We start from the raw sequence: 26,662 nt of genomic DNA on the forward strand, positions 1-26,662 counted from the left end.
TTTTAATAAAAAGTATCCTCCAAGCAGAGATAGAAGCTCCTTGATTCAGAAAACACTTTGGCATCTACTTAAATCTCAGTGGGATTTAATGGGCTTTGCCCTACACAGCCATTACAAGTATTTGTGAATGACACAGAACATTTGGATTATACAAACCTTTGCATCTTCCCTTTAGTCACACCACTTTACATGAAGCAAAATTCTAAGGAGACCATTATTCTAGATCATTTTGCTAACCTATATTTACTTACATCACTCCCTGAACACTTTATCCTGAAAGGCAAAAACATACAAACAAACAAAAAAACCCACACCGCCACCACCACCACCACCAAGAAAACACCCATCACCAAAACAAAACAAAACAAAACAAAAGATCTAGGTCAAACTGAGGTAATGCATTTCAGAATTAAGCCATACATTTCTGGATTTCAAGATTGGGTTTCTGTATTTCATAATTGGACTTCAAGAAAAGTGTGTGATATTTTCAGAGCATAAATGCCAGGTGATAAAAAAAAAAAAAAAGGAGAATTTATTTCTGAGCATGCAAAAATTTCCATTGCATTTAAAATGCAAGCAATGTAGCTGATTAAAAGGAATATAATGTGTAGTCAGTGCATTTAACTTTGACCTCTCTAACAACAACAGTAAAATTATTGAATTTTTCGCTTACAGATCAGTTTATCACACTTTCTTTTTTTCCCTTCCCTAAGACATTAAAAGTTCACTGTGCTATCTTAGTGTTAGTTAAACCCTAAACTCATGCTTAGGAATTGCAAATATTTTATTTCCAGAATAATGCTGCATACCACCTTCACCTCCATTCAAAGATACAAAAAGACATAAATTTCGCAACACTGAATAAAGAGAACTCATGTATGCAGCTCCATATTACAGACTATATATATGCACTCATATATAGTCACAGCTCTTCTTGCATCAGTGAAAAGTTTGATCATGCTTATATAACGTGCTTAGGAGGGTCTCCTAGAAGTGGAACAAAAGACATCAGAATAGCTGTACTTGTGTTCAGTTACCTGGTGAGCAAGGCATTGGGCTGGAATTCAAGATATCAGCGAGATTGGGTGAGTCACATTGCCCAGTGACTCACAGAATTAGGATTATGAAACTGGTTTACCACAGGACAAGTGCTGCATGCAGAAGAACTATTACTGTCATTCCTGTCAAGGGAACAGTGTCTAATACTGCCCTTATTTAACTTAATGAACAAATTACAAATTGATATGGCTCAAAACTCAAACTAAAGTCAACATTCACAAGTTGGAATGAATCTGGGATGAAGCCACTGAGCCTACTTGTATATGCATCCAAACTGCACATAAGCTGCTGGACTGGCTCAACAATGCTGTTTTTACCCAATTTCCAAGAAATATTTTAAATATTTAAACTTTTAAAATAAAAAATTCCTTTTACTAAAATTACTAAAAATTTAAATTTACTAAAATACTAAAATTCCTTTTAGAGAATGCCTGCACAATGAGAGAAAAGTAGAAATTTTCTAAATCTCCATTTGCTATCAGATTTCTTTTGAGATATATATGTACAGGTAGCAATTACTTTAAATATATCATTTTTAAAACATACTTTCAAAATTTTCTTCGCTTTTATTCTATTTTTTTTTTAAATTTATTTATTCATTTCCAATTAGCTGTGACATCAACAGAAAACTAATTCTAAGTACAGTGAAGGAAAGGGTGCAGAATCACCATAACTAAGAGTATTTTTAAAATGTTTTTTTTTTTTTTTTTAAATCTGTCTTTAGCAACACAGATGGAGTAGCAGGCATGCTTATTGTAAATGTATTTCTTGCGGTCAGTTAGCACTGCCTCTGTTCCTTGATTAAGTAAACTTAGCCCATGTAGTCAGGAATGTCTATAAAGAACAAGTTTTAAACCCTGTCATACAAAATTTTCATGGAAACTGAGCTGAATTGTCATTTGAAAAAAATAGTAGTGAATAAACACCTTCTGGGGAAAAAAATAATAAATCTCATCAGATTAAAATATTTTTTTCTTATTAAAGCAATCAAAATAGTACTAAGTCTTGACTGATACTACTGATACTAGATAAGACCACAAATATCCATCCTGTATCTGTCTACGTGATAGTTAGAAAATAATGTATATACAGGTTGTTTTTCATTCTGGTATATCACAGAGTACTTTGCAAATGTTTACAAGAGTACTTTACAATTGTTAACAAAAGGAAGCTTGACACAAAACTAATCCCTTCTCTAAAATCATTTGGATGCTATCAAATACAAGGGCCAGCACTTTCCTTAAGAAATTATTTAGGAAAAATTTCATTAGATTAGCTATCACAAGCTCTCAAGATCTTTTTTTTTTTTTTTTTTTTTTCCCTGCAGAAGTAGTCCCACCTACATACTACAATATTTATTATTCTGTTCACTGCTAAAAGTCTAGTGCAGTCTCTGGTTTGGAAGGAAGTACTGACAATATTTTTTGATATATATCTCTTAGTTCTTAACTTTTCCTACTGTACACTAAAAGTACTATGATAAAACTAAAGCATGACTTTTCGTTTAGGTACTTTTTCTTCTAACAGTCAGATAGGTGAAATGTGCAGTTCAACAATACTCATCTGCAATTGTATGTCCCTTATTAAAACATGATCTTTTTATTTTATTTTCTTTCTTCCTTTTTTTTTTTTTTTCTTTTTTTTTTTTTTTTTTTTTTTTTTTTCCCAAGGCAGTAGTTATTAGCTACCTACAACTTGTAAATGCATAGCTGGATGATTAGAATGAAGTAAGACCTCATCTCTCTTAACATAAGCAGTCCATTTCAGGTAGGATGATTTACTACCGTGTTCTGTTATTGCTATGACTCCTGTTTTGTCCTGCCTTCTTCCTCCTTTTTCTCTTCTAGTTAACATTTACGATAAGTATAAACAGACCACACTTGGCAACTGCAAGATCCAGATGCCTCGCTTAGGAATGTATTTCCAATGTCTGCCTTTGAGGTTTGTACCTTCATTAGCTATGCTTCTAGCAATGCTGATGGAGCACAGAGGTCTATCTGAGCTGGCTCATAGGACTTTCTCTCTTCTCCTGCTTCTCTCTGACTCATTTCTGAGTCTCAGGATAGAACATTTATCTTAATTCTTATATACAAAATAATAATTTCTGTTGATAATTACCTCTAAAGTGTATGTATAAAACTTCTCATACCAAGCAGCCTTCAAATGGACATATGCTTAGTTTTTACTTTACGCACAATTAAAATTCTGGATGACTATTTCTTTATTCATCTTGGTAGAACTAAAAACCAAAAACAGAACAAGAACAAAAAAAAGCCTAAAACAATGTAGCCAATCACTGACCAATTCCTGTCTTATAATGTGTTATTGTTGACAATAATCATATCATTAGGAAATATCATTCTTTAGGGTAAGTAATGTATGTTTTGGATCATGGCAGATAAATACAATGACATCAGGGAGAGAAGGGATGAACTGGTTAATCAGAAGTGAGATCTTTTAATTGTAGAGCCACTAAGATCTAATGTAAAGATTTTGAACTATTAGCATGAATTTAATAGGCCAAGCCTTAGATTAGTCTGGGGCTCAGCGGAGCCCTAAATGGAGTGTGTAGCTCTCATCACAGTAGAAATTATGAATTTTGGTGAATGATCACAGACATTTTAAACGATGAAGGAACAACATTCTCTTCAAGCAACTTATATTCACTGGAAGAGAAAGCAAAGATATGGAGTCTAATAGAATTTTCTAGGTAAACCAAGATTTTATAAAATACCAGTCTCTAATGCATGAGTTGCACAGAGAGAGTTTAACATCACCTTAAGCTATAAAGAAGCTGAGCTTTAGATAGCACACCTGTTGTCTTCTGTCCAGGAAGCTGAAGAGCACAATATTGTCTCTTATTATGTATACTGAAAGAAAAGAATATCATATCTATGCTGACCCACAGTACAGAGGTGATTATATGCCTACCCCAAAGCTCTTGAGACAGGTCCAGTTATGTTTTATTGGCACTTTTGCTTTGTGACACAGTGAAGAAAGCAAAGGATTACAATGCGCATAAACAATTCTGCCAGAAGACCAACGGCATCAGCTTGAAGTAAAAAGGACAAAATCTAGCCACTTTTTTTTTGTTTGTTTGTTTGTTTGCTTGCTTTTTGGGGGAGTGTTTGTTTGTTGTTTTGCATTCATATAGTTTGCCTTTTCCTTAATGATGATTTGCTGTCATATTTTACACTTTTATTGAGATGATTTTAATCAAACATGGTACAAATTGCAGTGAGAACTGAAGAGTTTTCATAGGGAGAATTAAAAAGGTGAAATTACCCTCTAGGATGACTACCAACATAATGGCTCATTCATGAGTTTAACCAAGAAGATACTAAGTGTTAGATCATCTGATTTAAGGCTAATTGCAGTAAACAGTGATCCATGAGAGCCAAAGGAACCATAGCAAGTGAAGGAAACCCAATAACCCATCTGAACCTGTCTGCTTCCTAAAACCCTCAAAGGGGATTTGAGGGTTTTACTCAAATTTTTGAGCAATTTGACCTGCTGCTGTGAAACTCATCCAGAAAAGTCAAAGCAGAAAACTCTCTCTATAAGTCCATGCAAACAAGAGGAGTTTATTGCCTACAAGGCATAGAACTTCTTGTGAGATTCAGGGAGAAGAAATTGTTAGGATTGTGTAAAACTTATTGCAGAATGCTCCAAGGAGTTGAGACGTGTACAAAATTTATTATGGTGTGTTTAGAAGAAGGATCAAAAGGAGGGGAAGAGAGAGATTACAGTGGATTGGGAAGAAATAAATATGTGAAAATAGACAATGGGATAAGAAGGGTTGGTCAAGTTCAGACAGGTTTCTGGTCAGCACACTTGTTTGACTAAAGCCTGCACTTGATTGCTGTGGTCTACCTCACCTTCTCATTAAATTCTATTCTTCACCACCTTCTGCATGGGTGTGCTGTCTACTCTGAGTGGTTGTGAGTGAACACTTGCAAACTTCAGACTAACTAGCAGGCAAGGTAGTTATGAAGTCTGAGTAGCAGCACTTGGAGGGGAACCATGAACTTCAGGAGCAGGTGTCAACATCAGGGAGAGATGGGATCTGGAGCCAGCTACTGGCTACATTGAGTGCCTAAGGTCAGCAACCAAAGGGAACCACATAGAGATGAGGAGGAGGACCAGAACTTCTGCAGTAATCCTGCTTTTATGTGAATATAGTTTATAAGCACTGGTAGAGGTGTTATGTTCTGCCTGTGTTGATCTGTGTGGCCATATCTTCTATATGTGCATATGTTTGCACATGCGTCTTTAGGGAATACATGGGTTTGGTTGGACATGTGGACATGTAACTGCAGCCTCTGACCCATTGGGATGGGGCAAGAGTAATCCCTTTGGGTACAGTAATCAAAGTTGGTCACATATAACAGTAAGGATTTTTAATTACTCTTGTCCAGCAGGGAAAACCGAGGGACCTCAAAGATGCTGTATGTCTCCATTTTTATTTTCACCATTTTTTCTTGAGTCAAATATGACTAAACCTTATCTGTATGGTTCTGCAACCCTGTCAAGATTTTTAGCAAAAGTAGGACTGAGCCATTGCAGACTGAACCTTTTTCTTTATGAAAGAGTAATGCAAATGTTCCAAAGCTTTGCATGGAGAAATGTTATCAACCAGAATGATCTATGTCAACAAGATCAAGATGTGGGGTGCTACTGGAATCAAGTGAATCCCAGATCAAAACACATCAGAAGCAGAATAAGCTTTGCCATGCAGCCATTGAGAAAAGAACTCTGCAACACAACAGGAAATGAAAAGTACAGTCAACTTTTTTTTTTTACTTTTTTTTTTTTTTTTTTTCAGATTATATAGCAGTGACTGGAGTTATAGACTTCACGGATTTTCTGAACTACAGGATTATCATCCCTAAGGCTATGCCATAGATGCATGTGATAGAATCATACTACCTTTATATTTTCTGTGGCTAAAAACTGGATTATAAGACAGGATGTGGAAGGTAGACAGTGAAACATTTATAAGGTCAGTGGTATTTCTCACAATTTGGAAACGTCTCAGCCACAGGTTTTCTGTGGGGCATTGGCCTACTCGGCTTTCCCTGTACTTTGGCTGTTCATATATTGTGTTGTCAAACACAGACGACACCTCACAGTGTTAGGGAATAGACAACACTCAGACAGGCACAAAATCTTCAGACATATCCCTGATGAAAATCAAAATTTCTCTAGCTCATGGCTGGGTTATGTTTCTGTCAATGCCAACTGAGTAGGAACTTGACTACGAATGCATCTCAACAGTACTGTAATATCGATTCTAATTTTTCAGGTACACATGACAAAAATGAGATTGAATGATGACTCCTTTCCCCTCAATGGACAACTGGAAAGACAAATGAGGTATTCTGTTAACTTTTTATTAAAGGATCTCCAATTTATTTTCCTTGGATTTCTTGAAGAGGAACACATGTACTGAAACTACATTTCAATGAGTGAATGTAACTTTGTGATACATGTAATTAGACCATAAAAGACAGAAAAGAACTGCAGTTTCTGAATGGCTCAGTGGGTAGTCTCCCTGCTTTTATTTTCATTATTAAGTGACTCAGTAAATTCCTATTCTCTTAAATTCTACAGTTTCACAGGCCTGGCTGTTATGTGTTTTTAACAAACTCAGAATTACAAGATCAGCTGGGTGGAGAGTCATTAGAGTGCAAAAACAGTAAAAGCTCAACTGAATAATGGAAGTTTTATGCAATTTGCATTTGATCCATATGCTGCAGTGAGTAATAAGCAGAATTTTAACAAATGTATGGGAATTAAAAGTCCTAATTGCTGATATTAACAAGCATTTCCAAAAGATAATGATTCAGATTTTACAAAGCCATTTGATCTGTATTTCAAATAGAAGAATAAAATTTATGCTCCCAGCATTGAAATAGACTTCCATAAACAAAATAGCAGATATTTTATAAATCTTCTTTTCTTGTCTAAGCTTAAATGAGTCATGACCACTTACATTCCCATGTGCCTCAGCTACCTCTGCCAAGTTGGTTCCAGGAAAAAAAAAAAAAAAAAAAAAAAAAAAAGTATTCTGTTACTCTTGTTTTATAACAAGGGGAAAGGCAAAGAATTTGCAGTCATGGTTCCAGAAAGATAAGATTAATTTTCTCTAATTAATATGTCCATTTTCTGTCAAAAAGAATTTGCTTCACTTATACTAATGGAAATATATATTTTTCTTTCATTTCAGAGTGGCACAAAGGATTGAACATGCATTTTTAGTGTCCTCCTCTCAACAAATAGTCAGCAGAACTGAAAAACGCTCAGAGAAGGGCAACAGAATAATTAAACTTACAGAAAAGCTTCCAAAAGTTGAATGACTAAGTTAAGTTTGAAATCTTTTTTTTTTTTTTAAAGTTTGAAAAAATTTGAAAGACTAATGTAAGGTGTAATATCGATCTGTGTAATTATGGGTGTCAAGAAGAGGACAAACATGGATTAAATGTTCACTGTCTTTTTCAAGTATGAGATGTAAAAGCAATCGAATGAAGGCAGTACGCACCAGGTTCAAGAAAAACAAGAGCTGATGAATTTTCGCATTGTGACCTGAGGAATTCATTGCTGAAGGATTGTGAAAATGTTAAAAGTGTATATGGCTTACACAGAAGACTGAATAAACTTGTGAAACAAAAATCCAAAAAAGATTACAAAACATATAGAAACAATATCTGTCAAAGACCCTAATCTGTGGTTACAGTCTGGGAAAGCACTATAAGAAATGATGCTGTACACATTCTGTCTTACTGTACTCCTGTCCAGAACTATGCTTTTTTCCCACTGTCAAACACAACTACTAGGCTTAAATGGGATTAGATAGAGTCAGTAAGGATGTAACTGTGTTAACATTAATTGAAAAAAAACTTCCATTAACTTCAACACAAGTTATTTCCTTCATTTCAGTGAATCAGTTATTATCTTCCAGGCTTTACTTCACCAAAGATTTCAAGTTCACCGCTACATTACACAAGTAATGAAATTCATACAACCTATACAGGGGAAATCAACACTGCCTTTTAGTAAAAGTAACAAAAGAGTTTTTCAAGCACACAGAAAAACACAAATTAATCCAGAATGGTTTATACTTGAAATGGGACTCTTACACTTTGAATTTATTTCATGTGAAAAAAAGAATTGTTTCTTTTTCTCGGTTTCATCTACCCATTCAAGTAGAGCATATTCATTTTAAGAGATTTTTTACAACTCTTTCTTTCTTTGGAGTTTTTCTTACTTGACTTCCAAGACTTGATGTAGATCTTGGTCTGTGTTGCTTCTTACAACACAGCTAGAGGATGTTTTGAGACCTAAATACCTTTAAGAATTTTGTATCACCCAAATATGTAATTCCTTTACTTCTCAAAAGCTGCAAGGCATGCTACAGTTCAGCAATTGCATCCATGTTTATTGGGCTTATGTGGAAGGGTTTTGGTAACAAGGGAACTGCTGGAGTGGCCTCTGTAAGAAGAGCCCAGAAATTATCCCATGTCAGAGCCAGCTCCAAAAGGGACCCAGCACTGGCCAGATCTGAGCCAGTAAGTGACTTTGTTAGCACCTCTGTGAGATTTAAGAAAGGATGAAATAAATAAATAAATAAATGCTGTGCATCAACAGCTGGAGGAGAAGAGTGAGTTGACAGATATGCAAAACTTTTCAGCCATCACCCAGGTGAACACATTGTCACCTGGCTGTTCCAATGCTGGAATAACAGGGCCAGTTGCCAGGACTTAGAGGATAGAGAAGCCAAGCAGCTGGGATCCCTCTCTAGGGAAGTGACCATTGACAAAGTGATTGAGAAAGGGACACCAGTCCTCCGACTCTGGAGGCACCTCCTGTTAGGCATGAAGGACTGGTAACACTTCGAGGGAGATGTTATATGTTGCCCAGTGGACTACCATGGAGAAAGATATCCAGTGCCTGAGTAAGATAGCTGTGCTGGAGGTGATTTATAGTGAAATGGATGACAAGCAGGTATCCAAAGATCCAGTCATGTGGTCTACATGGTGGAAATTTGTACAGAGCAGACCAGTGGCAGCAATGGACTGGAAAGATGCAGAGGAACCAACAGTGGACGTAGTGGTCTGCCAATTCTTTCAATACGAATATCTCCTTTCTCTGTTATGGGCCTGCAGCTCAGTTGTGGAGAAACTGTCCCAACAGGTTCAGCAGCTTGAAGAGCATAGATTTTCCTTCTCACCTATATGGACCAGTACCTCAGCTATGAGGTACCTCAGAGACAGTGCTATTCTGCTCAAGGGAAAGGATACTGTGGATGCGCACCACATTGCTCCCTGTGGTTTTATTTGAGTGGCCATAAGGAGGACGTGAGGAAGTGGAATGGCAAACACACTTTGAGCCTAGAACCTTGGGTATGTGAACTGCAAGGAAAAATAGCAGCCAAAAGGTGTTCTTCTAGGAAAATTACTGCTCCAGTTTCTACTGGGAAGTTTTCCAGAAGGAGCAGAAGGGCTCATCTTACTATTGACCCTTAGGAAGGGACTTCTGTTTCACATTTGAAAGAATTAAATGATGGTCAGGACTATGGTCAGGACTAGAGGGACCCTGCCTCTGGATAGGCAGAAGAAAGGGACAACCAGATTTATTGGACTGTTTGGATATGATGACCTGGCACATCAGACCCACAGGAGTACAAGGCTCTAGTGGACAAATTGTGAGAAATAAATTTGTGTTTTTGCAGTAGAAAATTCCACTAAACTTGTATATTCAAAAGTGATTATGCAGGCATAACAGTGGTATAACAGTGGGGAGTATGTTAAATAGATAAGGGGAAGATCCCATTGTCCCAAAATAAGTAGTACTCAGCCAATTAGGAAACAGGGGGAGAATCAATTGTTGGGTAATACAGAATATAAGGCTATGATATACTTTTGCTGGGTGCTCCTTCTTGCAGGATGCCTGCCATTACAATTGTGAGTAAAAATGCTACTTCACTGAGATGCTCTCCTGAGCCTGTGTTATGGGCTACAGATTGTTTCTCACAACCTGCACACAGAGTACCCTAATGTCAACAAGTTACCAAGAGGCAGAACCCCTCTGTATTTCTAGAGTGGGGCCTAAGGGTGCCTACATGAAAGCTGCAGAGAGGCTCTTTATTAGGGAGTGTAGTGATAAGGCAGGGAGTGATGGCTTTAAACTAAAAGGGGGTAAATTTAAATTAGATATAAGGAAGAAATTTTTTACCATGAGGGTGGTGAGACACTGGAACATGTTGCCCAGAGAAGTTGTGGATGCCCCATCCCTGGAAGTGTTCAAGGCCAGATTGGATGTTTTTTTTTTTAGCAACCTGGTCTAGCAGAAGGTGTCCTTGCCCTTGTCCATGGGGTTGGAATTGGATGATCTTTAAGGTCCTTTCCAACCCAAACCATTCTGTGAGTCTATGATTCTAAGGGTGACAAAGGGATCCCAACAGCTGTCAGTATTGGAGGCCAAAGTGAGCCTAAATAGGAATGAGTGGCAAAATCACCCCATTATGTCTGGCTCAGAGGCAGTTTGAAGAGAATAAAGCCATTCAGCTGGCCCTAAAAACTGCCAAAAGAGAAAAGTAGCCAGTGTTCTATCTTGATACTGACACATAGATGGTGGTAAATGCCCAGTGGGGGTGACTACAGCAGTGGAAGTGAAACAATTGGCAGCAAAGCGTTAAACCCAATGGGCTGCTGTATTGTGGCAAGACATTGCCGCCTGAGTGGAAAGCATTGATGTAAAAATATGAAATACACATGTTTACGTTTCCAAGAACGGTGCTACTGAAGAACATCAGCATAAGAAGCAGGTGGAGCTGACCTGAAAGAGGCTGCAGCCCATGGAAATCCCTCACAGGAGCAGACTCCAGGACAGAGCAGTAGCTTTTTGAGGAGGAGCCCATGGTGGAGCAGGAGATCTGATGGAAGCTGCTGCCTGTGGGGGACCCATGCTGGAATAGTCCATTCCTGACAGATGGACCCTGTAGTACTGGAGCCATGTTGGAGCAGTTCTTGAAGAGCTGCTGCCTGTGGGCAGCCCCTGCAGGTTCAGTTTGGGAAGGACAGCATCCCATGGAAGGGACCTCATGTGGAGCAGGGGCAAAGAGTGACCATGAAGAAGTGGCAGAGACAAAGTGTCAGGGACTGATTGCAGCCCCCATTCCTTGTTCCCTTGTGCTGCCTAGGGTGAGGAGGAAGTAGAAGAGGATTGATGAGGATGGGAAGGTGTTTTAAGTTTACTTTTAGTCTGTTATCAATAGATAATAAATTACATTTATCTTCCTATGCTGAGTCTCTTTTGCCCATGATAGTAATTGGCAAGTCATCTCCCTGTATGGTGGTCTCAGTCCATGAGCCTTTCTTTCATCATATTTTCTCTCCCTGTTCTTTTGAGGAGTGAGAATAAGAGAGCAGTATGGTGGAGCTTAGCTGCCCATCAGTGTGAAACCACTACACCATGATACTACATATCTGACTTTTGGTGTCACTCATATAATGTTATTTAAGGCTGTAGTGATATTATCATATTTGTTTTCTTTTGCTTTCCCAGGCAATCTTAAATACATTCTTGTCTACCCTTTGATTTCTTTAATGTGAAATCTCCAAGATGATATATGGTAACATGTTCCATCCTCAAATGCCAACACTCCAGTAAGCCAGCCTGACCCACCATTCATATTATCTTTCAATCTTTATTGCTTCTAAAATATCAAAGGCCTTAGGACTACTCAGAAGTTGAAGTAACGTAACAGCTGAAGTCACTGGCAAAGCAAACTTTGACTTAGCTGGGTAGGAGATTACTCACAGTGCATGGAATAAATTTTTTGTAAGACTGTGGTTAAGGAAATGATAAATTAATTCATGAATCTATGATTTCTGTTTAAATGTGACAGATGTTATAGATCAGAAAACTATGAAGACATGCATGATGTATATAACAATACTGCTACATTACAATTACAGTTGAATAGTTCTGGAACATCCTAAAATCTACTGATTACTAGTAGATTACTACTAGTAATCTAAAATTACTACTACCTATTTGGATATCATATACACTAGCAAATGATAGAACTAGCATTTTTCTTCATTTTTTGACTCACTGTGATCTGGCTTTAGTGTTACCACTCAATCTTTTAATCTTCTACTTCAAGCCATCTCTTTCCTCTTCAACAAACCACTTATTTTCTACTCTTAAAACCTCTTCCAAATCTCTTCAGTATTTTTCTGTTCCCTGGCATGCTTCCTCCTATTCTTTGTGCTTTATTTAAACAGTCTCTTAATCGTTTGGAATTGAACAGCTGTTAAACCTTCTTTTAAGTTAGTCTTAATTACTACCACTTTCTATTTTCATCTCCAATCTATTTTATAACTGTAATCCTGTATCAATTAATTTCCAATTGATATATATATAATGTGATGTAGAAATTCTGGAAATTTCCTCTTCTTGTTTTTAGCATTATAGAACACTTGAGGATGCTTGCATTTATTTCTATTATTTCAGTCATGTTTCTGACAAATACTGAAACCTAGAAAGACAATGGAGGAAGATGGGAGAAGTGAAGATGACAGTTGTCACACTTCGCAACTTCAGACCTCTGATTAGGAACAGATTCATTGTAAGAACTCTGGAGATGTTAAGCTAAGATAACTTAAGATTTTTCACTCACTAAGGGGCTTCCAGAGGTTGTTTCAGCCTCTAGTATATTTGGAGATGATGATTTGCCCCTGAAGAATGATATTCAGTTTCTTTGCACCAGCATTCGAGGTTTATTTAGACAGATGAAGGAAGAATCCAAGTGCCCTCAATGTCTGTTTGTGCTCCAACACTGGGACAGAGCTCTTGTGTTTTGTTTGATGAGACATGGGACGATTATTATAATGATTAAAAATTGAATATATGATTGTGAACAATAAGGCGAAAAGTGATACAACATTAAAGGAGAGAAAACACGCCAAAAATATGACTGAAAATCATATCATCTTCCCTAATAATGATGAAAAGAGCCTTCTTTATAGACCTGAGCAAAGGTCAGTCTGTCTTTTTTACCTGTGTTATTCAGAACAGCTGCAACTGACTTCCCTTGAATCAGCCGTTCTGTTTTGCAAACTACTTTTGGCTATCATTTCTGTTTCTGATCTGGCAGCCCAAGCCAAATCTTTACATTTTACCCATTTTGTTTTAGTATTAGCTATTACTCTCACTTGAAGTTACCAGTTCCACTGTATAAGTTATTAGCTAGCAAAGGAAATACTGTCTATGGATGATAGATATTAATGAGTAAGAAACCATTTAACCTTTCTGTGCCACAGTTCAGAAAACTTATAAATATTTTTTAAAGCATATGAGATCAAGATCTGAAAAGTAATTGCTATGGATGAGTCTGTAACTAACTCCAACAGTGTTATATAGAGAAGTCAGAGGAATTGTCTGGTTTTGTCCTCTTCAGCCCTTTACACTCAATTACTCTGTGCAGCTACTTCACAGACCCATGCAAAAAGAATGCTGCTTATTTGCTTATTCAGTGTTCTGTAGATAGGTGAATACAGGGATGTTCAAGAAGTCCAAGTCAACAAGTTGGATTGATGATTTATTAGATATTTCAAATAACTGCTTGTCTGAACAAATTGACAAGGACCACACTCAGGTGCATGTCACAGGGGGATTGAAATTATTGGGCCAGGCTGTCATTTTCTATATTGGCTTAGATGATACACACTGCTTACTCTAAAATACCTTTTCTCATTGTATTCTGTATCCTCCTCCTCTATTCTCATTACAGTTCTTACAGAAGATCAGAAAACACAGCTCCCAGGCATCTGCCATTGCAACACCTCTGTGAAACAACCAGCAGGATGCTGAAGGATCAACTACTTTTTCGTTTTGTATCATGCACACTGTTGTCTCCAATCTCAGAAGCAGGATTCTGAGGAAGATTGAAGCTGCATAGCATGAGAGTATCCTGTCTGCTTTCAAAACCTTTCCTTAACAGCTGCCCTGTTCAGTTCATGTTAGGATTAAAAATGTTGTTGCTAGATTTACATGGATGTGATTAATAGATTGCTGTGTTTTTAAATGGGTGAGTTATTACTTTTACATAAAAGTCTAGAAAAAAATCCTTCTTGATAATAAACAAAATGAAAAATACTGGCTCCATCTTAGTCAAGCTGTTTTTGCTACCAGATTTAGGAAAAACAATCTCTAGTAGAAGCTGTGACTGTTAGCACAGTGTCAGGGCTCATCAACTCCATGCCCAGAAGTTGCTGGCTGTTAAAGAAGCCTCTGTCTCCTGGGAGTTTCTGAACTTGTAAGGAAAGGAAATGTCTCTGGACCACTATTAATTTTCCATACCCTGGTAGGTTGCCACTATAGTTAAATTTACAGCCTTTATTTGCTTGTGGGGGCAATTAAGCTACAGTTGGCCAAGAACTTAACTTAAACACTTATCTTTTAAATCATATGAGCCAGTGCAGAGAGAGTTAAATATTCCCAGCCAACAAAATGCAGATAACTTCCTGCATATGCACACACAAGACAGAGAGATACTTTAATAGGTTATGTTATGGACCTCAGCATAGACCTTCTCTTACACTTGCAGGAGCAAAATTAACTTTTAACGCGTCCCAGTAAAAGGCAAGCACATAGTGCAGATAAATATCTATGTATATGTAAACTTATGTACGTGTTTTTCTGTTATGTGTATATATATATAGGCATATGTGTATACTGTACAAATGTGCATGCACATACATATATATCTAAAAACATATTTTGTCACAGAATACAACTTGGACATCCATAAATCTATAAATCTTTCAGATGATCAATGGACACACTATCATTTCCTTCAAAATACTCAAACTATAAACATAATTTCTTGTATTTCCTATAAAATATTCCATTCCTAATGAAATCCCCACGTTGGAAATTAATATTATTGTAATGTTTCAAGCTATTACTATGTAAAGTTATTGAGATATCACAAGGCATAAAGCAAAGTTGGGGAAACTGAACAAAAATCTTGATGATTCCTACATTACACAGCACCTGGTTTCATAATTGACATAAATAGATAAGACATTAAATGAAAACTGTGTTTCCTTATGTTCAGTGAAATATATGTCATTTACTGGAATTATGAATAACAGCTTGAATGTATTGAATATGTAAGAGTACATTAGAGTTTTGCTTGTAATAGAGACTTCCAAGACTGATTTGTTGCTTTGAAGTGCCATAATCTTGAACTGGCAACCAGTTTTCTAGTGATGCTAACAAAAACTGTTCAGAATGGTTCCTGAATGTTCTAAAAACCATAAAAAACAAAACAAAACAAAAAAAAAACACTTGTTTTAAAAATTACAGATGTCATCATCTGTTTAATTTGGTTTCATAAAATTAATTTACCAACAACAGAAAAATGCAGGGATTCTTATAATCAGATACAGTGAGATTTTAGTTCTTGTTAACTATGTCTATATATGTAAAGAGAAGATTCACTGCTTCCCTTCAGTAAAAGATTCAATGTGAACTGCAAAAGGAAAAAAATAAAAATAAAGAATTTAGATAGAGAATAAAATGACAGAATGGTTGCAAGCCCTTGCCACATTATGCACAGTAGCTGTGTGGGTTGCAACCATGGGTGGTAACAATGACAGCAAATAGATGAGTGTTTTAGGCCTACATGTTTTCCTAAAACACTCTACAGCAGGAAGTTTTTAGAGTAGGTTCTCCCCAGCTTGTAATTGCATTGGCTGCATTGGAATGGAGAATGAGACAATTTATTTTTTATAAACTGATGAATTATTGAGAAGAAACAAGAAGCTGCCAGAGCATTATAATTCTCTTGGAACCAAGGGGGCAAATTTTTGAAATATCATCTTCTGTCTAAACCAATGCATGTATGACTGATGAAAAGACACAATAGTTTCATTTTGTATTTCATAGACTTTCACAATAGGGAGCTAGAATTTCAAAGGAATTTTACTATTATCATAATTTTAATTAACCTGTGATTTTCATATTCTCCACCCCAAACAGTGCACACAGTTGCAATTTAGAGCAAACAAGTATGCAAATAAATAGAAGAGCAGGTAGCTTGTGGGATTTTAGGAAACTTTATGATATGCAAAAGCTGCTAATTTTTTTTTTTTTTTTTTTTTTTGAATATGGCATCTTTGGCTATAAAATGGGCTTGTTAAATCACAGCTACCCATACAATAAAAGTGAAAATAATAGGAGTTTTCTCAGACATTTGTGATAAAGGAATGGAAAAAAATGCCAAAACAAAAACAAAAAAATAAAAAAAAAAAAATCATATCTCTGTGAACCAAAGTAATCTTTCCACAGAAAAATGCCAACATTCATATTAGAAACATCTTTACCATAATTACATTACATGTAAAGTTCTTAAATTTATGCTGGATTCTCCATAATGGGTTAGTATAGTACTAATATTTTCCTTGTTATAATATAGAGAATATTCACCTGATCTTTCAAATTATACCACTTAAGCCTACATTCAGTCAACTGTCTCATACTGAGGAAAGGAATGAAGTGAACACTTAACAAGAAGTAGAATGATAGCATTCTACTGTTATCAGTAGAATACCAAGACTTCTTTAAACTTCCTTGAATCAAGACCTTAATTGCAAAACACATGGAACATTTTGTTTCTTTAAAATAAAATCTGTTGCATGCTGACCATAAAGCTTAACTATTTTGAGCTGTTGACTCATGTAGGTAATTCTTATTGTAAAATTTGTTTTTAAGAGAAAGGTTTAAGGAAAGTGTTAAAATAACAGTAAACATTGAGTTAAGCAAGAAAGAACTAATGGAAGATGACTGAAGTGTCATTTTGTCCTAGAATACTTGTTTACCAAACACGTATATTTCCATAAGGAAATCAAGCCTTGAAAGATGTCTTTTATCTATCTACCAATGGGAATATCATGGAGAATATGATCAGAGATGACCTATTTGAATGTGCTAGTGTCTCAACTGTCTTCAGTTGTTTGTTTTTTTTTTTAATTGTTATTATTAATTTATTTATTTTATATATATATATGATGGCTTTGAAATGAAAACTGTTTTGTCTATTATTGTTTTGAAATGTCAAGTTATTTCTGTCTTCCATGAAGTCTCATTCATGCACTTGCTACTTTGTCCAAAGTAAGTAAGTAAAACCTCGTTTAAAGGACAAGTGTAGTTGTATGTTACCACTGAGGAGCAATGATTACCACAATGATGTTACCACATCAGCAATGATTATTCCTGAATGTAAGGACCCTGAAATGTGGACTTTAGGTAGTGCAGGATACTCTGTGCAAGGTTACTGGTTCCCTGGGTGTTATTAGCATTGTCTTGAAGAATTACAGATGCTTTGAGGACTGACCAGATAAAAAGGTCCTTGCACATATCTCATAGGACAGACACTGCAGGCACACACATGGGTACTGTCGTCCTAATGGCTTGGATGGCCAGTTACACCCCAGAGTCTTGTGCTTGGTGACACTAAAGCTAAAATGAAATCCACTTCAGTGTCACTAAGAATTCATCTACAGTTTCTGGACTTAATATAATGAATGAGTGGGTGGGAAATAAGGGGTAAAAGGCAAAAGATCAAAGGCACGTCAGTAAGAAGACATCAGTAAAACAATGTGGTGCTTCACCAATGGCCCTAACAAGGAAACAGAATGTGATGAGAGTAACGTCCCTTCAAAAAAATACAATGAAAGGGAGGATTAAAAGGCTTTCATCCAGACCCTATCTCATGTTTGGACATTTTTTGAATTATTAAAACCTAAAAGGCTAGATCTTTGTCTGCAGTTAACCCACAGGAATTCTTCAAATAGAGGAAAGTTCCCAATGGGCCTGAAGCCAGCAGAGGCAGTTGTGAAAAGCAGGTGGTTCCTAGTAAGTGGGTGAAGAGGAAGCATTTTGGCAATGAGCAATAAATCCTTCTTTTATCCTAACCCACCCCTACAAAATTCAGTGTGTCAGTTAGATCAGACTGTGCAAGCTCTCAGGTAGGACAAATACCTGACCACTGAAATGCAACCCAGCTCACCAAGAATCCTCTACTTTGTCCCTATGGACAAAGGCACTCTCAGAAAAGAGGAGATTCAAACCTTTGGTCAGAGCCCTTGTTTTAAATATTGTGGAAGAAACAAATCCTCAAACAAGATATTATTATTATTATTATTATTATTATTATTATTATTAAAAGTAATAAGTTTAAGGAAGTTTATAGATTATACATTAAGATAGTGCATTATACATTATACATTAAGATAGTGTAGTGATAAATGTACTTAATCATCTCAAATCAGTTCCGTATTTGGTACAACTGGCTTCAGTCCACAAACAAATATGTTCAAAGTTAATATCGCTAAGTTAAACAGTCATAAATAAAATGTTTTTATGTGAGTGTGCAGACCAAAATGCACTTTTGTAATTGCTCCGCACAAGAAAAAAAAAAAAAAAAAAAAAAAAAAAAAAAAAAGGAGTAATTATAGCACAGGACTAAGTACAAACTAAGGACTAAGTACCTATGCCATCAACTTGCAACATGTGACCTCAGTGCCTTCTGTGTTAGCTTCCTGATCAGTTTTTAAAATACTAATATATTCTTTATATTATCATTATGAAGCTTTATTAATCATTATGTGCCATTAAGAAGTACTTTGATCAAAAACATTTTAAGAATAAAGGTGAGATTAGTATTTACTAGTGTAGGAATCCCAAAAACAGATATACAAAGTTGGTTTGTCATCCCAATCCTCCTTAGTAATGGGAAGAAATGCACTGCCCTGTACGGGACAATTAACCTTCTTCAAGACAGGTCACATCAATCACCCTACAAACTTACTAATTTCCTTCCACAGACTACAAAGTTTGTCATGTTTAATGTATAGGTACATTAGGTATAGGTACAGTAAAGGAGGCTGTAGCAAGGTGGGGATTAGTCTATTCTCCCACGTGCCTGGTGACAGGATGAGGGAGAATGGGCTAAAGTTGTGCCAGGGGAGGTTTAGATTGGATATTAGGAAGAACTTCTTTACCGAAAGGGAGCTTAGTGATATGGTTTAGTGGAGGACTTGTTAGTGTTAGGTCAGAGGTTGGACTAGGTGATCTTGGAGGTCTCTTCCAACCTAGATGATTCTGTGATTCTGTGATTCTTTTAAAGTGTCTAAATACATTCAAAGACAAGCAGTTATTGTTTTTGGAATGTCAACTTTGTAGTTAAGATGTGTAAGGAAAACTAGAGAACAATCTGTAGGCAACTTGGTTTTGGTTTCATTCATGGCCAAAATCCCTTCTGTATGGTATCTACTAGATAGTTAAAGCCACCATAGTGAAAGTGTATGCTTTTGAAACTGGTGGCAGTAGTTTTTGCAGCTATGAATGTACTATAAAACAAAATTAAAATAAATAAATAAATAAATAAAAAACCTCACCATGCCAGCACAAAATTCAAGGGATTTACTGCAGGTCCAATCACTTTATGTCATTACCATAAAAAATGAAAGGTAAACATCTCTCCCAATTTAAAATAAAATGTTCTCAGTATAAGCAAAACACAAATGGGATATTTTAGTTATTTTTCAGTAAAAGGTAAGCAGGGTATATGCAGCAGTCAGCGCTGAAGCATAACAAGAGAGTTTATTTTGAAGTGTTTTGCTAATAACAAACATATCTACAAGAAGAGAGATTCAAACAATGATATCATCTCTGAAAGATAGTTTTCATTGTAATTATGTATTCATTTCACTATGGTTCACTGTAGAAATAGCAATGCTGAGAGCATTTGAGAAGAATTTGTCCTTGCTTTCCTTTGCTCTGCAGAAGCAGAATGTGCTCTCTGGAAGAGAGGCATCTTGCACTCACAGGAAGCAGGCTGTGAGCACGCAGAACTGTGTGTTCTCCCTTTACAAAGGTCCAGTTGACACTCCCATTTCCCTTGGCACAGCTACAAGATGTATTTCAGATACTTAACCAAACCACAAATTCTTAAAAACTCTGGGAACAGACAACAGGATATTTGTATTAATTTACCATGGTAGAGTCATCTTGTTGATGCTAAGATGTCTGCATCTGTACCATGAAGGTCAGTAGGACCTTGAGATACTTCAGAATTAAAAAGACACTTATTTTCTGGCACCTCTGAATGTGGGTTTTATTTTCCTTTGATACCATTAGGGAAAAATCATCTCACCTAAATTTAGCTGTATGAAATCCAACATCAGCAACAATATATACCTGCAGAGAGCAATTCCTTCCACTCTATTACAGGTGTATGAATTAGATGGACTAGTTTGTCCACTGGCAGTTTCTGTATCTCTCCACAGACTATACAAGGAACATAGATGGTTGGTTTACAACTGGCAATCAAATTCATAGTGGCTAGGTGAAATGAATCCAACATTTGTTGCAAAAAAAAACCCTTTTAGCACTTTTCAAGACTTACCAGCAAAGATATTTTTGACATAGATCACAATATAGAAATTCACTGGGGCTAATCTTAAATCAGACATAAAATGACCCTGTATCTTCTGCTAAAACCCTATTGTCAATTCCTTTACTCAAAAAATAAATTGATTGTTTGTACTTTTTAAAACGGAAAAAACTATATTTAAAGAATTTCAGTTTTTCAAACAAAAGTAATGTTTTAATTCAGAAAACAATGTAATTTTCCTTGGAAATAAATTTGGTGCTCTCCCTTCTTAGTCCAGTACATTTAGGTCTCACATTAGACTGCCAGTCTGCTAAAGACAGTCTCTATGCTGTGGAATACTGCAGTTTTAATCTTCAAAAAATTGTCCTTCAGTATTCTCCTGATTTATGGCAACACAGAAAGGAACACAGGCAAAAGTCTGTCCATTAATCTAATGAAGAGAGGACTGCATTGATTTTTCTAGGATTGCTAACTTCCTGTGATGTGATCGGGTACTTTGATTAAATGATGGTTAAAGTGAGCAAATTGAATTCTCAGTCAATCCAACACAGAAACTACCATAGGAAGGTCCTTACTGGCAGACTGCCCACATCTCGTAAGGAGCTCCCAGGCTCTCAGGCCAGGCCAGCTTCACATATATTTTCGGGACGGTAAATGCAGAGTTGCACTGATACTCCTCTCGTGCTTTATGGCCTGGGTTAGTAATCATACCTGATACTTGGCCATCACAAAGAGCATCACTGTCTCTCTTGGCTGTTTCTACCTCTTTATGATGGACATGAGACCAGACATCGAGCCAAAAAGTGACAGAAGCTTTAGGTTGTTATTGCCAGTTTGCATAAGATGATGTTTTGAAGAATCCTCTGTAAGGAAAAGGGGTTGCAGAGGTAGTAGGTGGCAACCTTCCAGAAGTGTACATCCAACAAACAGTCATAAATTCACGCTATTCACAGGTTGTTTCAAAGTTTGGTGTATGTATGTGCATGTCTTTTATTTTTCACCTGCATTTTATCTTGCTTATAGCAATCTTCATGCTGTACTATCACAGTACACCCTGCACAGCTGGGATTCAACTAACCCAGCTTAAGAAGGCAGGTTTCTTATCTCATATCTGCATCGTGAGCAAAGAGAGACATACGCTCCTGGAGGATGTTTTTTCTGTTCCAAAGAAGATGTCGAAGTACAGAGGATGGTTTACTCTTGTCTTCTGCCTTTCTTTCTCCAGAAGAGAAAGGATTCAGTAGCCAACACAGAGGTATTTCATGTCAATTTAGGCATCAGTTCAGGGTATCAGAAGTAACCACAAAAGGCTGGCCTGTGTGGTACATGACCTATAAGACACTGGTGCCCTCCTAGAATAAGGGGCAGTCAGCAGTCAGTGAACATACCTTAAATCAACTAAAAGGATAGGATGTACTGCTGTATCAGCAACTGAAAAGCACATTACATGACTATCTGGCATAAGGACACAAGGAGCAAGAGCCCATAGAACTGTTTTTCCAGTCTGATCTTAGGTGTGAGTGTAGATGACACAAATTTTACATTTCTCTGAGCCAATAGGGATGTATTTCTGTTTCTTAAAACTGGTATTAGAAGGAATCACATTAAAAAAAAAAAAAAAAAAAAAAAAAAAAAAAAAAGTAAAAAACAAAACAACAAACAAACAAACAAAAAACTTGTACCTCAAGCACATGCATGGAAAACAAGCACGTTTGAGGTAGGACTGGAAGAGTTCAAGGGCACCACCACAAGGCTTGGCTGCTCACCAACCATATATGCACAACTGATAGGATGGGGCCTTTGCCTTCTTGGGGAAGGCTGTTTGCTCCTCAGAAGCTTTCCACAGTATGTGGGAAGTATCCATGGAATAACCCATAACATTTGTTTCAGAAAATCCCAGGAGGAAGTCTTTCTCCATCTATTGTTTCCCTCTCTACCTGTTACATAAAATACCAGATAATATTATTACAAAATACCAGATTTATTACCAATATTACACAATATTATTACCATAATATTCAAATGGTTCATCTGACATGCATATGTATGAGAGGAGCTCTTCAGGTGAGCATATCCAGAACAGGCTCAATCAATGACCAAGCAATTGCACAAGTTGCCATAGACTTTACAGGTTGAATTTGACTCCCTGATACATGTAAAATTCACCCAAACTGAAGTAGCTTTTCCTGTCCTCCTTCAGCCCACAATCACTGAAAAAATAGCTTAGCTGTAAAAAAATTATATTTTTTATCGAAGGTTCCTTTCAATTCTTGTCCCACACCAGTCACTATCTATTTTAGAAATAAGTGGTTGAGAATAAAATAGAAGTTTAAAAAATAAAATAAAAAGGAGGAAAAAGAAATCCCTGAAAAAAAAAAAATAGAATGATTTTAAAAGGTGCATTATATATTTATTGTTTGTTCAGCACACTTTTAATTCAACACATCTTTTAATTCCTTTGTAAACTTCACTGTGCAAAGCAATTACCATTGCTCTTTACCATTTTCAAAGTCTATTTGACAGAGAGTTAATGCACCTATGAATGATTTTTGCATGGATATCTGTTACAAAAAGAAGACTCAATTTGCTCAGCCTTTCTCTTTTTTTCACTGTATAAACTAAAATAATTAATATCTTTTTAATCAGGTGAATTTATTTTCCAGCAGCAAATCTCAACAGGCATGAAGATCCTGGCACCCTTGTTGCTGGTGTTATGCTATGCCCCAGTACTTAAAATCAGAGTAAGGGAACATCTCTGTCTTTTATCTTCCTCAGTGGAATCAAGGCTTCTTAAGCAGATAGTTCCTGGAATTTTGTTTGTTGAAACAAACATGGTAATGGAAAACTGGTTTATAAATGAAGTTTTATCTCCAACGTAAATTCAATAATTTAAAATATTATGCTTGATAAAATAACCAAACTATAACCTGATACACCTTAAAACTGAACAGAAATGGTAATGGTAAATCTGATACACATAAAGCCATTAAATATCTCAGTAGAACAATGCTTTCTATATTTTTATCTGCTTTTTCTTGAAATAGGTTATGTCTTTTCTTCCTGCTTCTATGTTACCTTTCCATAAGAGAAGTCATGCTGACTTGCTCATCATTTTCAAAAGGAATACAGTCCTTTTTAGCACTGATTACCAGAATCACCAATGTAGCAGAGCAGGCAGAGATGCTACACAAGATTTTCCCTGTTGATTTTGCGCCCTCACTGCAATGAATCATGTCCCAGAAAAAAAAAAAAATGACAGATCAAACAGTGTACTGGCATGGAGAAAGGTCTCAGGTGTTAGGAGGTGCTGTCATGCTCATTTTTGCTTGTCACCTAAGGCAAAATACAAAATACAAAAATATGTATGTGTATACACAAAGCTGAAAACTAATCTCTTAATAGTTTTCTCTATATGTGTCCTCCAGTATAAACTTTCCAAACTGAGGTAATGCAAATCCACTTCCATTGATCAGGACCCAGTATTTGCAGTGGGCATACTCAAAAAGAAGCAAAATCATACCAGATCTGGAGTGACCTCAACTGACTCAAATTTCAACTAGCAGTATTTGATTCTAAATAAGATGAGATAAGAAGAAATGAGATTTTTTTCTGGAGCTATTTTAAGTGCATCGACTACTATATATAGTGTCAGAATAAGTGGCCGAAGTTAAATTTAAAAGACAGGAGTATTTATGCTTTGCTGTTTCCTAATATAGCCTCATCTGTTCCAAAGTCTGAACAAGAGAAGAGAAACAAAAACTGTAGTAAAGAACATCATCCTTGTGCAAGCAAAAACAACTTTTTTTTTTTTTTTTTTTTTTTTTTCAGTATAGAAGGTAACACCAAAATTAAAACATGAGAGTGTCATAAAAGTTTCAGATGTTTTGATATTAAAGGACTATTCCCAAGTCCTGCCTGAAGAAGTGGTGTAAACTCAGGTCCTCTGTAAATCCAGAATTTGTTATTCCAAGACAGTTGTAAAGTAGTCTCACTCATGCTTGGCTTCTCTGTATGTAAAATTCTTGCTTATGTGAATGAGATAAAATCATAGAAAATTCTACATATTTCCATATGTAACCTTGCTAAGCTATCTGGGTCTGGGTTTTGAAAAAGAAGCTTAAACACTGAAACGTGCTATGTCACTGCAGTACAATTACATTTCAAATTTTAAGTAGATTGTGTTGAAAAGTGCTTTAATGTTGGCGTTAATTAAGCACGTAGGACCTAAAAAAGACTATTTTCCATTCTGTGCTTCCTGTATGCTACAGAAAATCTATACGTGATCAGATTCTTGTAAAAAGAAGCATTCCTTTCTTAAATGTAATCAAGATGCAATTTCCATTTTATCATCTTTTCACCCATTTTTTTCAGGAGTGCCTGTTCTGAAGAAAGGCAGAGACTGGAAAGTGGGTTTATTTACTTTCACCTAAAAGGTGTTTTAGAACTGGAAGAGCCATCTCACTTTTAAGGCATGCTTCAATAAATGTAATTTTTGGTTGCCATGCTAACAGGAAATCACTCAACAGAGTCCAGTAAAACAAAAGTGTATAAATGACATTTCCTTGTGAAAATGGGGAAATATATTAGATTAACAAGACTTCAGGTTTCTCCAATAGCAGCGATTTTTGCAAATCTGCCTTTTTGTAGAGTGCAATTTTCTGTCGGCATTCATGGCTCCAGGGCATCAATTGCTTCTTTCCAACAAGACTACGGCCTCTGTCCTGTCTCTCCAACAGCGAGCACCTTGCAAATGTAAACCTAACGCACGGATGAATCCCACCAGGAGCTTTATCATGCTCCTCTCCTATCTACCTCGCATTTCTCCATCCTCCAGGCAGGAGGTCCTTCCCGGCAGGACCACAACCTTTCCAGGAGGCTCCCTGCGGGCTGCACCGCGGCTCTCTGCGGGGAGCAAGGTCCCCTCGGGGGGGCGGGAGCCTCCCATTGCAGCCTCACTTGCTTTTTGACCGAAGCAGGGGACAAATGCGGGACTTTGTTCCCCTGTGAGCCGCCGGGGAGCCGTCCCCTGCCCTCTCCCTGCCCGGCATCCCCCGGCCCCTGGGAGCTCAGCTGTCCTGCAGGTGTCACACTTCACCCAGCCACCGAGGAATGCCGCTTCCCACGGTAGCAGCTGCGAGGCAAAAAAAATACCTTTATTATGTACAGGGGAAAGAAAAGGGTCCTAATTCTTCTTGGGCTGTGATCATGGAGGTGCGCAATGTCGTTCAGTGCTTGTGCCGGCGCAAAAGTTAGCTCAGACCGTCCTGGGGAGTTTTATTTATTTATTTATTTATTTATTTATTTATTTATGGTAGAAGGACAAGAAGGGAATTAAAGATTCAGAAGGAAAATATAACAAAGTTAATGAGAACTTACTTGGTTTAGGTGTATGCGTTGACAACCGGCATCTTCCTTCAACAGCTTTAACAGGTCACATTTTCCCTCGGCAGTACCCTTCTCAATCCTTTTTGTAAGTTAAATCCCTTTAAGAGGTGTTCGTTTTAGTTCACTGGCTCTCGTCCGCCTCAGGCACTTTTCCCCATTTTATTTTTTATTTTTATTTTTTTTTACTTTATTTTCTTCATCTTTGCCCCACGCTCAGACGCTCGGATTCACGCCCACGAGTTAGAGGGTCTCCATCACTCCCAGCCCAGGGGACCGCGCCAGCCGCCGGGCACCGGTGCAACAGATGAGAGACAGCTTCAACCCCGGCTCCTCAGTGTGGCATCTCCTCATCGCCTCGGAGAACCTCATGCTGCTTGCAAAAAGTCCCCGCTCCTTCCGACGCGACTCTTCCTTCCCCCCCCGGAGCGCAGCTCTGCGAGGCGTGGGGCGGGAGATAAGGCGCAGGAATGAAGACGAGAAGACCACGGAGAGGCAAGCACCGGGGCTTTCCCTCCTCGGCGCTCTCTCCTCGGCCGGCGGCACCGTTTGCCTCCGGGGGACCCCTCCCGCCGCCGCCGCCGCCCCCGCGGCGCTGCCCCCGCCGGCCCCCGGCGCCCGCACCCGCGCCCCCCCGCGGCCGCACCGCGCTCCTGCGCACCCCCCCCGGCCCCGCTTCTCGGCGGAGCCCTGGCTGCTCTCACCCCGAAGCGTCCCCCCGGGGGATTGAGGAGAGGGAAAAGGGCCATC

The 26,662-nt window shown here is 37.5% G+C and overlaps 1 protein-coding gene and 1 long non-coding RNA gene across 2 annotated transcripts in view; one reads left to right on the forward strand and one right to left on the reverse strand.

The window, feature by feature from the left end:
* The window catches only part of LOC311445607, a 46,074-nt gene extending 29,018 nt beyond the window's left edge, over positions 1–17,056 (forward strand). Inside the window, exons 2-3 of the long non-coding RNA XR_014698537.1 lie at positions 6,365–6,435; positions 7,289–17,056. This is a non-coding gene — a long non-coding RNA (uncharacterized lncRNA). The remainder of the gene's footprint in view (positions 1–6,364; positions 6,436–7,288) is intronic.
* The window catches only part of TRPC4 (transient receptor potential cation channel subfamily C member 4), a 163,464-nt gene extending 137,004 nt beyond the window's left edge, over positions 1–26,460 (reverse strand). The window contains exon 1 of the mRNA XM_084537900.1: positions 25,907–26,460. The gene's annotated coding sequence lies outside the window, so the exon portion shown is untranslated. The remainder of the gene's footprint in view (positions 1–25,906) is intronic.
* Between the last annotated feature and the right edge of the window lie 202 nt (positions 26,461–26,662).

This window comes from Aythya ferina (genome assembly GCF_964211825.1).
Source record: "Aythya ferina genome assembly, chromosome: 1".
Lineage (NCBI taxonomy): Eukaryota > Metazoa > Chordata > Aves > Anseriformes > Anatidae > Aythya > Aythya ferina.